This window comes from Schistocerca nitens, chromosome 9 (assembly GCF_023898315.1).
Source record: "Schistocerca nitens isolate TAMUIC-IGC-003100 chromosome 9, iqSchNite1.1, whole genome shotgun sequence".
NCBI classification, from domain to species: Eukaryota; Metazoa; Arthropoda; class Insecta; order Orthoptera; family Acrididae; genus Schistocerca; species Schistocerca nitens.
In genome coordinates, this window is record NC_064622.1 from 406,467,742 (window position 1) to 406,482,940 (window position 15,199).

Below are 15,199 nucleotides of genomic sequence, written 5' to 3' on the forward strand. Positions count from 1 at the left end.
TAGTATTAGGTTTGTGTGGTTATAAATAAAAAGCCTTACAGGAAATGGGGAATAGAGTACAATGTTATGTCTTCCTGTAATTAACTCATGTCAAGATTATCTAAGGACCACATATGTTTCACGATGTGATGTATGCATCACTCACTTTGAGAGACAGTGTAGTGTGGCAAAGGTGTGGAGTGCAATTTATGGTGTGCAGCCTGAAAATTTAATGCTATAAGCTGCAACCTCATATCCATGTTATGCTGATGCACTGAAGGGGGAAAAATTATATCATTTCATGTCAGAATACCTCTCCAATTATTTATGTAGGTCCTAGTAATAGCAGAAAGAAAATGCAGACAGTGCAATACTATGGAATTTATGCATACTGTGTATGCATTTTAATGTGTTGATGAAACATACTGCTGTAAAAAAGGAATTTTGAGAAAAAAGTATGTTTTCTTGAGTCTGGTTAATAATGGCTTGCTACTATCCAGCAGGAAGTGATCTACCAGTTATACCTTTTTGCTTCACAAATTATGTGGAGATATATTTAATATGTTCTCAATGGAAAATATTGTTTTAAAAACTTTGGCAGCAGTGTAGATACTGGCAGTGGTAGCATTGGAACACACAAACAATATGCATGAACATTTATGTGGTTATAAAATGTGTAAGTAGTATGTGAAGTTTAAAGTGTCTATCGTCCTGTCTCATCCTCTAGTGTAGACAGAAACCAGTCTGCTGCACTAATGAGAATGACAGGAAATGATAGAAACTAACAGTGAAATGGCATATGTAGAAGATATTTGAAATGAAGTAGTTGCACACCTCTATCGAAATATTCTCTGTGCACCACACACAGTAACTTTCCTCGAGTCTCCCAGTCTTTACTACATCCACCAAGATGCTTCTCTTGCTGTGTGATTTATCTATTTTCACTGTTACTGATGTAGAATTCAATCTAGGCTCTGTCAGGCAACTGCCTTTTCCAGCCCGTCACTGGTGACACAATATAGCATCGTGTAACAGTCAGATTTAGATTCGTCCTGTACCAGCTTAACAGAATTTCACAGGTTTAACTGTCTTTTCAGTTCTGTTTGCTCCAGGTTCTTTCTTCTCCCTTTTTGCAGACAAATGAACCTCAGGCTGCCAAAAGTTTCTGAGTTTTTCACCTCTTGCTTTTGTGTAACCTTTTGCTCTGTGTAAGTAGACTAGGTAGTACAGGTATATCTACCAACTGCTGTCGGTAAGGCTAACAAACATAATAAGATAGATAAAAAGTCTGTTCACCATTAAGGAGAACACCCATCTAAAGGTATTTAAATGTGTGAGTAAATTTTTTAACTAACCAGTTCCATTATATTTTCAAAAAATTGGGTATCTTCATTAGAAAATTATAAAATGCATGTTCTTGGAGAGGTTAAGGCCTCTAATAACTATATGTGTCTGTTACTACAGATACTCTATCGCAGACTACAATAATTACACTACTGGCCATTAAAATTGCTACACCAAGAAGAAATGCAGATGATAAACGGGTCTTCATTGGACAAATATATTATACTAGAACTGACATGTGATTACATTTTCACGCAATTTGGGTGCATAGATCCTGAGAAATCAGTACCCAGAACAACCACCTCTGGCCGTAATAACGGCCTTGATACGCCTGGGCATTGAGTCATACAGAGCTTGGATGGCGTGTACAGGTACAGCTGCCCATGCTGCTTCAACACGGAACCACAGTTCATCAAGAGTAGTGACTGGCATATTGTGATGAGCCAGTTGCTCGGCCACCATTGACCAGACGTTTTCAGTTGGTGAGAGATCTAGAGAATGTGCTGGCCAGGGCAGCAGTCAAACATTTTCTGTATCCAAAAAGGCTCGGACAGGACTTGCAACATGTGGTTGTGCTTTATCCTGCTGAAATGTTGGGTTTCGCAGGGATCGAATGAAGGGTAGAGCCACGGGTCATAACACATCTGAAATGTAACGTCCACTGTTCAAAGTGCCGTCATGCAAACAAGAGGTGACCGAGACGTGTAACTAATGGCACCCCATACCATCACACCAGGTGATACGCCAGTACGGCGATGACAAATACACACTTCCAATGTGCGTTCACCGCGATGTCACCAAACACGGATGCTACCATCATGATGCTGTAAACAGAACATGGATTCATCCGAAAAAATGACGTTTTGCCAGTTGTGCACCCAGGTTCATCGTTGAGTACACCATCGCAGGGGCTCCTGTCTGTGATGCAGCGTCAAGGGTAACTGCAGCCATGGTCTCCGAGCTGATAGCCCATGCTGCTGGAAACGTCGTCGAACTGTTCGTGCAGATGGTTGTTGTCTTGCACACATCCCCATTTGTTGACTCAGGGATCGAGATGTGGCTGCACGATCCGTTACAGCCATGCGGATAAGATGCCTGTCATCTCGACTGCTAGTGATACGAGGTCGTTGGGATCCAGCACGGCGATCCGTATTACCCTCCTGAACCCACCGATTCCATATTCTGCTAACAGTCATTGGACCTTGACCAACGCAAGCACCAATGTCGCGATACAATAAACCGCAGTCGCAATAGGCTACAATCCGACCTTTATCAAAGTCTGAAATGTGATGGTACGCATTTCTCCTCCTTACACGAGGCATCACAACAATGTTTCACCAGGCAACGCCGGTCAACTGCTGTTTGTGTATGAGAAATCGGTTGGAAACTTTCCTCATGTCAGCACGTTATAGGTGTCACCACCGCCGCCAACCTTCTGTGAATGCTCTGAAAAGCTAATCATTTGCATATCACAGCATCTTCTTCCTGTCGGTTAAATTTCGCGTCTGTAGCACGTCTTCTTCATTGTGTAGCAATTTTAATGGCCAGTAGTGTATTTTGAATGCTCTTTAGTTTCTACATCACAGTTTCTGCATGCTTTGTACCTACTATTCAGAAGTTGACTGTCATTTTTTCTGAGTTTTATATTTTTAAGCCTGCTTCCATTTTTTGCTCGTGTATCTGAGGTTTTATAAATTTTTCTAAGTTCAATAATTTTGTGTTTACTGTAATTACCTTTAAAATTTACATTAAGCTTATCATATATTTGTTTCACAGTTTGTTTTTCCTGTCTATTCCATTACCTCATAGTATTCTATGGCTTTCACTCTGCATGTTACTTGGAGATCTCTCTTTTATCTCATTCAATAGTTTAAAATTTGTTAATTCAATACTAGAAATAAATTAAGGCTATCAAGGAGATAACATTGCTGCCAGTGCAGATAGTACATCAAATGTGAATATGAAACCTTACATTAATTTCATTAAAATCCTAATTTAACATTTCTGTAGTTCAGTTATTATGTGGCTCACATTTGATAATTTTCTATTAGTAATTTCCATCACAGATATTATTTTATTTTTAAAGTATACTCTGCTATGTAACCAAGGGTGCAAAGGTGCACTTTTATATTGGAGTCATATGAAATATTAACAACATTTAATATGATAAAGTTTTACGTCACTAAAAATACTGTAGAGGTATTTTAGCACAAATTATAATGTTTATTCCCCAATTGTGCCTGTCTGCAACTTAAATGTGTCTTCTTTAAGATGAGTAGCAATATATCTTTTCCGTACATTGTTTATATAATTTGTATTACTGATAGCAGTCAAATTAGAAACATTTTTATATGTATTTTTTTTTACTGTATAGAAATGCACAGTTCAACACTCTCCTGGGTGTTGCTTTTCTTTGTATAGCCATCTATGATAAACTTTGTGTAAGGAAGGATTGTAGAATTTTCGTATCTCCTTGAACATACAGTACTATTTTCTCACTGATCAAATGTTAACAAGAAACTATAACTGCCATAATTATCCTGAGAGATTTAGCAACTGGTTAGATATTAAGGTAATTAACATCTGTTGTTCTGTCTCAGTTGCACATTTTTAATTAGATTACATGTTTTGATCACTCTGGATCATCTTCAGATATAAGTAGTTGTGTCAGCAACCCATCTTGTCTACTCAGAACCACATACCAGAGTACTGTTTGTTGTGAGATTGTACTCCTATAAGTGGTTCTGAGGAGACAACACGGGTTACTGATGCAACTACTTAGATCTGAAGATGATCCAGAATGGTCAAAACATGTAATCTAATTTTAAAATGTGCAACTGAGATGGAACAATAGATGTGAATTATTTTAATTGTCAAGAAAGTAACACCATACTGCTGTTCATATTTGCAGCCCCATAATTACAAAAAGTTTCAAGGCAATACAAAAATAGGTTTCCAAACAGAATTCCATTCAGTGTATGGAATGGAGTGCTTAGTGACATAAACTATTAAAACATATTCTGAGCAATGCTATGCTGTATGTGGACGCAACACAATGAAATTCTGGAATATTATATCATGGGACCTCCTCAGAACTGAAATAACATGTTTCCCAAACAGTAAATTGTTCTTGGCAGTCCCAATCTGCAACCAAAATTGTCACTGCAATGAACACTCTAATATATCTGTTTGTGAAGCTGACTTAAAAGCAAGTTTTATCACTTTAAAGTGAATACTCATGATAAACTGAAAACACATAGTATGCACTGTTATGCAAAGAAACTTAAAAAAGAATTCTGCAAATGACGTCGTTTAACACTATAATCTGCTTAAGTCAAAGATCATGGTCCAACACCAGTTGTACAAATGTCATGAATACAGAAAACTTTTAGCTGAAAGGGATTTTCAAACTTGTAGTAAAAAATACAAACAATACACAGTTTGCATTAGACAAATTCACAATTGCAAATAATGATTACCATCAGCTGTAGAATGGAATGATGACAATGAAAATTTGAGCCAGACCGGAACTCGAAACCGGTTTCCACGCTTATCGCGAGTGGTCGCCTTACCATTTGGTTGTCCATGCACGACTCATGGCCAGACCCAAACTTCCATATGTCGTCAGCTATGCATCTACAGTCTGTATTCACACGTCCATTATGTGTATTCCCCTACAGATCAGACACTGCACTTGAAAGTCGCATGCCCGGTATCTGCCAATAATTATTTATATGCCAGTACTGGGTTCGACTTTTAAGCACTGTGTCTGATCTGTATGGGAATACACATAATGGATGTGCAAGTACAGATCATAGACGCATGGTGATGACATATGGATGTTTGGGTCTGGCCGTGAGTTGTGCACGAATAGCCAAATGGTAAGGCAACTGCTCACGATAAGTGGGAAATCCGGCTTCGAATCCCAGTCCGGCACAAATTTTCATTGTCGTCATTCCAGTTTACGGCTGATGGTAGTCATTATTCGCAATTGCGAATTTGTCTGATTTGTTTCATAACAGCTGTGGTTGCCACAGTGCATCATCATCAGAATAACACAGGCACTGCAATATCATATACACAGTTTGGGTTAACAGCAACTTCAAAAAAGAACACAGTGTCAGAAATTTAATATTTATAAATGATTATGTTTAGGCATGTATGGTTAGGTGCATGGAGTGCCAATTAGAGACAGCCTTGCAAGGGAAACACAAAATAAAACAGCAAAGAATCGTTAACAACCATTTGTGTAAATATTCGCCTATAAATACCGTAGACGTAATTCGAAACATTTGGTATTCATAACTAATGTTACCTTTTTAACATGATTACCTATGTAGACTGTTGTGACTTAGCAAGACAGCCAAGTCACAACGAGAGGAAGCCGAAAGGCACGCGTTAAGCTCACGCAGATTGGTGTGAGGTCCGGAACAGTTAAAGGAATTAATAGTAGCAAATAAAGTACGTAGTGGATGTAATACTTAACTTTAATCCACAATTGTAGAACATCTCTCTTGACGATACATGTTATAACCACAATATAAAATAATATCCAATGCTATGGCGCCTTGCTAGGTCATAGCAATTGACGTAGCTGAAGGCTATGCTAACTATCGTCTCGGCAAATGAGAGCGTAGTTGTCAGTGATCCATCTCTGGCTATGTCGGCTGTACAACTGGGGCGAGTGCCAGGACGTCTCTCTAGACCTGCCGTGTGGTGGCGCTCGGTCTGCAATTACTGACAGTGGCGACACGCGGGTCCGACGTATACTAATGGACCGCGGCCGATTTAAAAGGCTACCACCTAGCAAGTGTGGTGTCTGGCGGTGACACCACATAGGCTGTTCTACTATTTGCTTCAACTGAGGTGCACTACTCATAATTGCTGCCTTATTGTCAATGATTTTTTCCTTCATGAGTTGTAACGTAGTTAAAGATTAGAAATATGCAAAATAAGGGAAGGCAAACACTCACCTATAGCAGATCAATCAGTGGAACATTTTAACACATAACAGAAAACATCATTCCCAGTAGCTTTCAAGTGGTAGATCTTTTTCCAACAATTGTACACACATAGACACCCAAACACACATTCCCACGGCCATGGCAAGACTAATTATTGATACTTGAATACTGAAAGCAGTTGCCTGAGCTGATGGAGGTTGGAAGAGGGTAGGGAAAGATGCAAGGAGAGGGCAGCGAGAAAGAGGCAGGGAGAAGGCAGTGCATGATCCAGACAGAGGAGTGGTATGGACAAAAGAAAGAAGGGAAAAGGCAAAATAATATAGTGGGAGCAGGTTAGCAGGGATGTTTAGGACAGGGGGGCTGCAAGAGCATAGGACGTGTTAGAGAGAGAATTCCCATCTGCATTGTACAGAGTAACTTGTGCCGGAAAAGAATATCCAGATGCCGTGCTTAGTGAAGCAGCTGTTGAAGTCATTTGTGTTGTGAAGTGCAGCATGTTTGGCAGCTGGATGGTGAAGTTAGCAGTTTGCCACAGTTTGGCAGTGGCCATTCATCTGAGTAGGCAGTTGGTTACTTGTCATGTCCACATACAGGGTGTTTCAAAAATGACCGGTATATTTGAAACGGCAATAAAAACTAAACGAGCAGCGATAGAAATACACCATTTGTTGCAATATGCTTGGGACAACAGTACATTTTCAGGCGAACAAACTTTCGAAATTACAGTAGTTACAATTTTCAACAACAGATGGCGCTGCAAGTGATGTGAAAGATATAGAAGACAACGCAGTCTGTGGGTGCGCCATTCTGTACGTCGTCTTTCTGCTGTAAGTGTGTGCTGTTCACAACGTGCAAGTGTGCTGTAGACAAAATGGTTTATTCCTTAGAACAGAGGATTTTTCTGGTGTTGGAGTTCCACCGCCTAGAACACAGTGTTGTTGCAACAAGACGAAGTTTTCAACGGAGGTTTAATGTAACCAAAGGACCGAAAAGCGATACAATAAAGGATCTGTTTGAAACATTTCAACGGACTGGGAACGTGACGGATGAACATGCTGGAAAGGTAGGGCGACCGCGTACGGCAACCACAGAGGGCAACGCGCAGCTAGTGCAGCAGGTGATCCAACAGCGGCCTCGGGTTTCCGTTCGCCGTGTTGCAGCTGCGGTCCAAATGACGCCAACGTCCACGTATCGTCTCATGCGCCAGAGTTTACACCTCTATCCATACAAAATTCAAACGCGGCAACCCCTCAGCGCTGCTACCATTGCTGCACGAGAGACATTCGCTAACGATATAGTGCACAGGATTGATGACGGCGATATGCATGTGGGCAGCATTTGGTTTACTGACGAAGCTTATTTTTACCTGGACGGCTTCGTCAATAAACAGAACTGGCGCATATGGGGAACCGAAAAGCTCCATGTTGCAGTCCCATCGTCCCTGCATCCTCAAAAAGTACTGGTCTGGGCCGCCATTTCTTCCAAAGGAATCATTGGCCCATTTTTCAGATCCGAAACGATTACTGCATCACGCTATCTGGACATTCTTCGTGAATTTGTGGCGGTACAAACTGCCTTAGACGACACTGCGAACACCTCGTGGTTTATGCAAGATGGTGCCCGGCCACATCGCACGGCCGACGTCTTTAATTTCCTGAATGAATATTTCGATGATCGTGTGATTGCTTTGGGCTATCCGAAACATACAGGAGGCGGCGTGGATTGGCCTCCCTATTCGCCAGACATGAACCCCTGTGACTTCTTTCTGTGGGGACACTTGAAAGACCAGGTGTACCGCCAGAATCCAGAAACAATTGAACAGCTGAAGCAGTACATCTCATCTGCATGTGAAGCCATTCCGCCAGACACGTTGTCAAAGGTTTCGGGTAATTTCATTCAGAGACTACGCCATATTATTGCTACGCATGGTGGATATGTGGAAAATATCGTACTATAGAGTTTCCCAGACCGCAGCGCCATCTGTTGTTGAAAAGTGTAACTACTGTAATTTCGAAAGTTTGTCTGCCTGAAAATGTACTGTTGTCCCAAGCATATTGCAACAAACGGTGTATTTCTATCGCTGCTCGTTTAGTTTTTATTGCCGTTTCAAATATACCGGTCATTTTTGAAACACCCTGTAGAATTGTACACAGTAATTGCAGCATAGCTGATATATAACAGTGCTACTCTCACACGTGGCCCTGCCTTTTATTGGATAGGAAATGCCTGTGACTGGACTGTGTGGTAAGTGTTAGTGAATGGGTGCATGGGACAGGTCTTGCAACTGACCCAGCAATAAGGGAACAATCCATGGGGTGCAAGTTTGAGATAGGATTGGGGTAGGTATGGACAAGGATATTCTGTAGGTTGGGTAGATTGTTGAATACTACTTTGGGGAATGTAGACAGGATTTTGGATAGGATATTCCTCATGTCAGGGTATGATGCGAGTTAGTTAAAGCACTCATGGAGAATGCGGCTGAGCTTTTCAAGGCCAGGTTGATACTAGGTGATCAGAGGAGTGTGAGTGCTGGCCAGTGGCTTGTTAACAGTTTCACTGGTGTCGGAGAAGTGGTTGACACAGGAGGCTTGTTTATAGATGAGATGGAAACAATGTCTGTCTGTAAAGGCTTTGGTAAAGTTATCACTATATTTCAACAACTCCTGCTTTCCACTGCAGATGTGGCATCCACAGATGGCTGGGCTGTAAAGAAGACACTTTTTGACATGGAATGTGTGACAGCTGTCAGAGTGTACTGTCGGTGGTTGATGCACACAATATGGATAGACATATCTACAGATCAACCTGAGAGGTGGAGATCGACATCTAGGAAGGTGGCTCAATGAGTTGTGAAGGACCAAGTGAAGTGGATTAGGGAATAAGTGTTGAGGTTATGGAAGAAAGAGCAAAGGTTGTCCTTGCCATGACATGAGAAGAAGAAAACTTCGTCAATGAATCTACAGACAGGAGATTTTAGGTATTGACTGGATAGGAAGAAGTCCTCCAGATGGCCCAGAAATAAGTTGCAGTAGGACATTACCACGCAGTACCATAGATTTGTTGGTGGATTTGACTGTCAAAAGTGAAATAATTGTGGATCAGGTTGGGGTTGGCTAGGAGGATTAAGAAAGAATGGGGATTTGGTATCAGGAGGATGTTGGGAAAGGTAGTGTTCCATAGCTGAAAGGCCATGGACACAGGGGATGTTGGTGTATAAGGGTGTCACATCCGCAATGACCAATGAGGAGTCTTGTGGTAGAGGGACAAGAATTGTGGAGAAGCAGTGAAGGAAGTGAGCAGTGTCTTGAATGTAGGATGGGAGGTTATGGACAATGGTGTGGAGGTGTTGCTCAATAAAGGTAGAGGTCTGTACTGGTTGGAGCATTGTGTACAGTCATAGTGGTATGACCAGTAGGAAGAGTTTTGTGGAGTTTAGGGAGTAGGTTAAAAGCAGGAGTGCATGGGGTTGCTGGTGTGGGGAGAGAGATAGATTCAGGTGTCAGGTTTTGAGATTGAACTAAGGCCTTCAAAAGCTGCTTGAGGTCATGTTGCACTTCTGTGGTGATGGGATCATGGTCATAAGGTTTGTATGCGAAGGTGTCAGAAAGTTGCCAGAGGCTCTGCCACATAGTCACCATGATTCATGACCACTGTGGTGGAGCCTTTGTCTGCAGGAAAAATGAGAAGGTCTGGATTGTTGTTCAGTTTACAGATAGCAATGTGTGATGTTGGACTCACCAGGGAGGGATTTAGGAAAGGAAGGTGAGGCCAGGTTTGAAGTGATGAATTCATGAAAGATCATACGGGGTGACTGGATGGAAGGGAAGAAGGGTCATAATCGGATGGATGCCTTCCTTACATTTCTGTCATCTGGGGACTCTGAATGTGCAGTGGAAAACAGGAGGTGTCAAAATGTACTGATACCAATACCAAAGCCCCTACTGGCAGACAATATCCTATCCAGATCATCCATAATTTAAATCTCCCATTCTGTCTGCTCCTCTGGCTCCAGTAAACTTGTTAACCAGCCACCATCAAATATTCCTCTGATCACGCAGTATTACTGTGATTTTGAAAATCTCAACTGTATCTTCCACCAGGGGTTTGACAACCTCGTGTCGTGCCCTGACATGACGGATATCATAGTCAAAATATTGCTCACATCCTCCATAGTGTTCTGCGCTGACCCAACATGCAGAATATCCTTTTCCATCCCTACTCCAATCCTGCACCCAATAAGTCATTCCCTTGTAGCTGGCCCAGGTGCAATACCTGTCCCATACACTCATCCACCACCTCCTGCCACAGTCCAGCCGCAGGTATTTCATACTCAATAAAAGGCAGGGCCATGTGTGAAAGCAGACCTGTTGTCTCTGCTATGCTGCAATTACTGAGCAGCATTCTATGTGGGCATGACAAGTAACTGTCTATTCACGTAAATGGTCACTGCCAAATTGTAGCAAACTGCAAACTTGACCATCCAGCTGCTGAGCATGCTGCCTCACTAAGCTCGGCATTTGGATACTCCCTTCCAGCACAAGTTTCTCTGTACTATGCATATGGAAATTGTCTATCCAACACATGCTATACTCTCACAATCCTCTTGGCCTAAACATCTCTGCTAACTTGTTCCCACTGCCTCGCCTTGCCTTTCCCTTCTCTGTTCTGTTAATACCACTATGTCTCTATCCATATCATGCACTGTCTTCTCCCACTGCTGTTCCCTTCCCCTCCCTCATGTGGGCATTCTCTCTCTCTCTCTCTCTCTCTCTCTCTATCTATCTATCTATGAGGGTTATTTGGAAAGTAAGGAATGATCGGTCGCGAAATGGAAACCATAGTGGAAATCCGATGACGTTTTGCACAGGTGTTGTGGGTAGTGTCTCTAGTGTGCCCGTCGTTCGCATTACATTGTCCTTTTTAGTTCTGAGCACACAGAGAGCACATAAAGATACCTAAAACAATAGTGTCTCCCATCAAGTACAAGGGCCTTGTGAGAAATTTTGCCTGAAGCTATGCTGCCAACATTACATAACTGTTGTGCATTTTCCTCTTCAAGAAAATTCTCAGCTGTTTTCTGCAGGGGCAATGAAGTTTCTCCTGCATCGTTTTCAATTGGAAATGTTTGATTACCCACAATACAGCCCGAATTGTCTCCCTCTGAGTTTCATCTCTGCTCACATGAACTGCTGGCTATGAAGACAGTATTTTGGCATAGACAACGAGCTGTAGTCCAGCATAGAGAACTGGCAGTAAGCCCTGGCGGCGGCCTTCTATAACAAGGATGTTGGAAAGTTGGGACAATACTACGGAAACATCGAAGTCGGATCGGCGACTATGGAGATAAGTAGCTGGAAGTTGCAGCTAACTGTTGCAAATAAAGCAGTTTTGATTTTCACTGTGGTTTCCATTTCATGACCTATCATTCCTTACTTTCCGAATAGCCCTTGTATCTATCTATCTCTTCAACTTCTCTCCCTTCTCTCTCTCCCCTCCCTTTCTCATTCTTCATCTTCATTTTTCTTGCTTTCCCCCTCCCCTTTTTACCACTCTCATTTCTCTCCCTCTTTCTACATCTCCTGTTGTATCCTCTGTACTTTTTTGCCTTGTCATGCATGTGGGAAGTCATATGTCCCAATACCTGTCTCTTATCTCACTGCCCTCTCCTTGCATCCTTCTATACCCCCTCCTCACCTCCATCAGCTCAGGCAAGTGCTTTCAGTAATCGAGTGTCAATAATTAGTCTTATCATGGCCACAGGAGTATGCGTTTGCATGTCTGTGTTTGCAAATGTGTGTACTGTTGTCAGAAAAAGGTTACTACTGGAATGCTAGTATGAATAGTGTTTTCTCGGGTGAGTAATTGCCTCTCCCTTATTTTACATATTGCTCCATCCAAGAATTTTGGTTATTATTAAAGATTAGAAAGGTAGAGGCGAATACAGTGGACCATTCATGTTAGCTTTTTAGTTTCTGAATTGACCGTAGTTTTCTCAGTTCGTAAGTAATGCAGTTTGTTTGCAGCTCCTTTTTTCAGGTTCATATAGCCACTCTCTGTGGCATATGAACCCTTTTTTTATTATGTTAATGTCAGTATTTATAAATTTTCTGTTATCTTTCCATTTTGTATTTCTTGTAGTAGTATGATGTTTTCTAAGGATTTCATTTGCAAGTAGCTCATTGAAAATTATAAGTTTTGTATGTTGCACAAGCTGCTTGTTTTAATACATTGCTCATAAACAAAATATTTCTGACTTGGTATTTGTGCTATTTTTGTTTCAGTTTTGAATAAATTGAATGCTCCTTGCATCCAGCAAAAAGGACATTTTTTTCTCTGAAATACAAGGCGAGCCTCATTGATAATGAAAAAGTGAAGTACAAGGGCCTCTTTCAGAGATGCAAAGCATAAAAACAAAAAAATGATGCCAGTTTGCAACCCTGGACAATAGTGAAGAAATTTGTGAAAGATGTTAAATCATCAGTTAACTTGTTCATTGAGTACCATACATTGTTGCAGTTTATATTGCATTGCAGAAGAAAGTGCATGATCAGCTTTCACAGCAGTGAACTTACAGGATAGTTGTTAACATTGGGTGACATTTTAATTACTCGTGTTCTTCATATTATTGTACCGCAACTGTTTGGTATGTTTTTGTAAGTGAAAATAATGTTTCTGGTAACAGCGAGAAGACTTTATGGAAATGTCCATGCTGACTGTGTAAAGAACTGTGCATAATTTTGTGTAAATAGTACAGTTTATTTTAAAAATGTAATATTCTTTTGAAAATATTTACGTGTTTGCACGTTGAGTGTGAATGTGGAACTAACTTAAGTCCAGGATTCAGAACATGAAATGGGTTACTTTTGCTTCAGTAGAATAGGGATGCATAATGGGTGTTTTACAATAAAAGAAAATTATATTTAAAATATTAAATTGTGTATTTGTTGTTATTTAGTAAGATAAAAGATGATATATTAATATGTGTATGTTACTTGAAATTTCATTACATCATTACATGATATTGTTAATAATTTCTATTACAGTATACATTGTGTTCTTTTTTAAGAACACTTTTCTGATAACAAACATTGAAATTTTCCTTCTGTCTCATCCTTGGAGCTTCTGTAGTGTCGCACATTGTCCCAGTCAAAATTACAGCTGGAATCAATGTACTCTTTTTTGTGTTCTGTGGTTAACAAGACAATTCACAAGGTATATTGCTCCACAGATTCACTCAGAAACATTTATTGATGGACACGGATTAATCATCAGCATTGCTGCACTGTTAAATCAGTCTAAATAAGGGTTGCCAGTCTCACTTTGACCCATGAGAGAGGGTTCAGTTTGTCAGTACTCCTCTACCATGAATAAATGTGCTGTACAAATCCAACTACTTTCAGAAGATATCAGCTCTGACCATTAAATCTGAAAATGGACGCTACAGTCACTATACTGTCTCCAACTGGCTTCCAGCAACTCCTGCCTGTAATTTGCTCCATAAACTAATAAGATCAACAGTTTTAAGTCAGAAAGGAAGAGGACACACACAAAAACACTAACCTGAAGTTTCATGGAAACAAATGGAATTTATTGTCTTGTATGAGATATTGCCAGTTCCATTTCATTCATTCATTAAGCACCACCTCCAACTAGCTAATGTCTCTACATTCTGTTGCATGATACCTTCCTATCAAATACACATATGCCCACTAAACTGCAATGTTCATCAAGCAAATTGGCAAAAAAGCGAGCCGAAATCCACACCCTTCACCTGAGAACATATTGCAACTCTTTCGAAGCTGTCCACACAGTTGAAACAGCTTTATTGCTGAGGATCACTCACTCCATACTTGTTTCTCTCAACAGTCTTGAAACATTACTTTCACTCTATAGAGATCATGATTTCCTGCCCACATCCCCGAAGGCTGCCCACCAATTGTAAGATACCACCTCTGCTTCAGAAGGCACAAAACTTGCTTTCTGCACCCTTTGAGGGCTGCTGACTGAGAGCTGATTTCCCAAGCTCTAAAATTGCTATCCAAAAATGATTTTAGAGCCAGGATATTCTGCCAACCAATCTCAGGAGCTAAATGCAGGCACTTCAGTTGGCCATTTTCTACTGCATAAATTGCTCCTTCCTGCTAGGACTTGATAAAGTTTTGATCTAACAGCTGCTTGAAAACACGTGCCATCAGGGAACATCACAAGGCCTTAAGCCATGATCACAAGACATTTAGATGGGTTTTTGGAACATTGGCCCACCAGTCTTAAAGCTGAATGAAACCCCACTCCCCAAGATACCAGAAACCAACTCTAATGTCGATAAAAGCAAATGGGACATGCACACAGGCACACATGCCCTCTATTTTTCAGCAAGAGATGAAATTATTCCTGATCAGAATAAAGAGAATATTGGAGCTATAAAATTTATGTAACATGCTGGACCAGTGGCTAATTGGTTGCCCATGGGAGGCTACATACCTTGTGAGGGTTTCTGCTATCTTAAGTATGCTTTTACCTTATACGAGACAGAACCTCCACGTCTTCCAGCTGTTCTTCCCACAAAACTACTTTTATTACGAAGAACAACAGACTATGTGCCCTGGACACCATCTGGTTTGTTGGCCAGACTACAACTTAAACTCTATTTACAACTCAGATTACAATGTAGTCATTTCATAAGAACATCAGGTCTGACAGATTTCTGTCTCTGAAAGGCTACTTGCGATTATACGAATGTGATGCAATTGGCAGCAATGACCCACTCCCTTTCCTTTCCTTTCTTTTTTCTCTTTTCCACCTTCAATTTACATATACCACTTACAATAATTGAAACTCCTCAAAAGGGTAGCGTTCACTGCTGCATGATGCCCCAGAAGCACCTCAGCCATAAAAGTCCAACCCCAACAAAT

The 15,199-nt window shown here is 40.9% G+C and overlaps 1 protein-coding gene across 2 annotated transcripts in view; it reads left to right on the plus strand.

The window, feature by feature from the left end:
• The window catches only part of LOC126203908 (eukaryotic translation initiation factor 4H), a 75,139-nt gene extending 61,919 nt beyond the window's left edge, over window positions 1-13,220 (plus strand). For both annotated transcript variants that reach the window (XR_007540410.1, XR_007540408.1), the window contains one exon: window positions 12,569-13,220. The gene's annotated coding sequence lies outside the window, so the exon portion shown is untranslated. The remainder of the gene's footprint in view (window positions 1-12,568) is intronic.
• The last annotated feature ends 1,979 nt before the right edge of the window (window positions 13,221-15,199 follow it).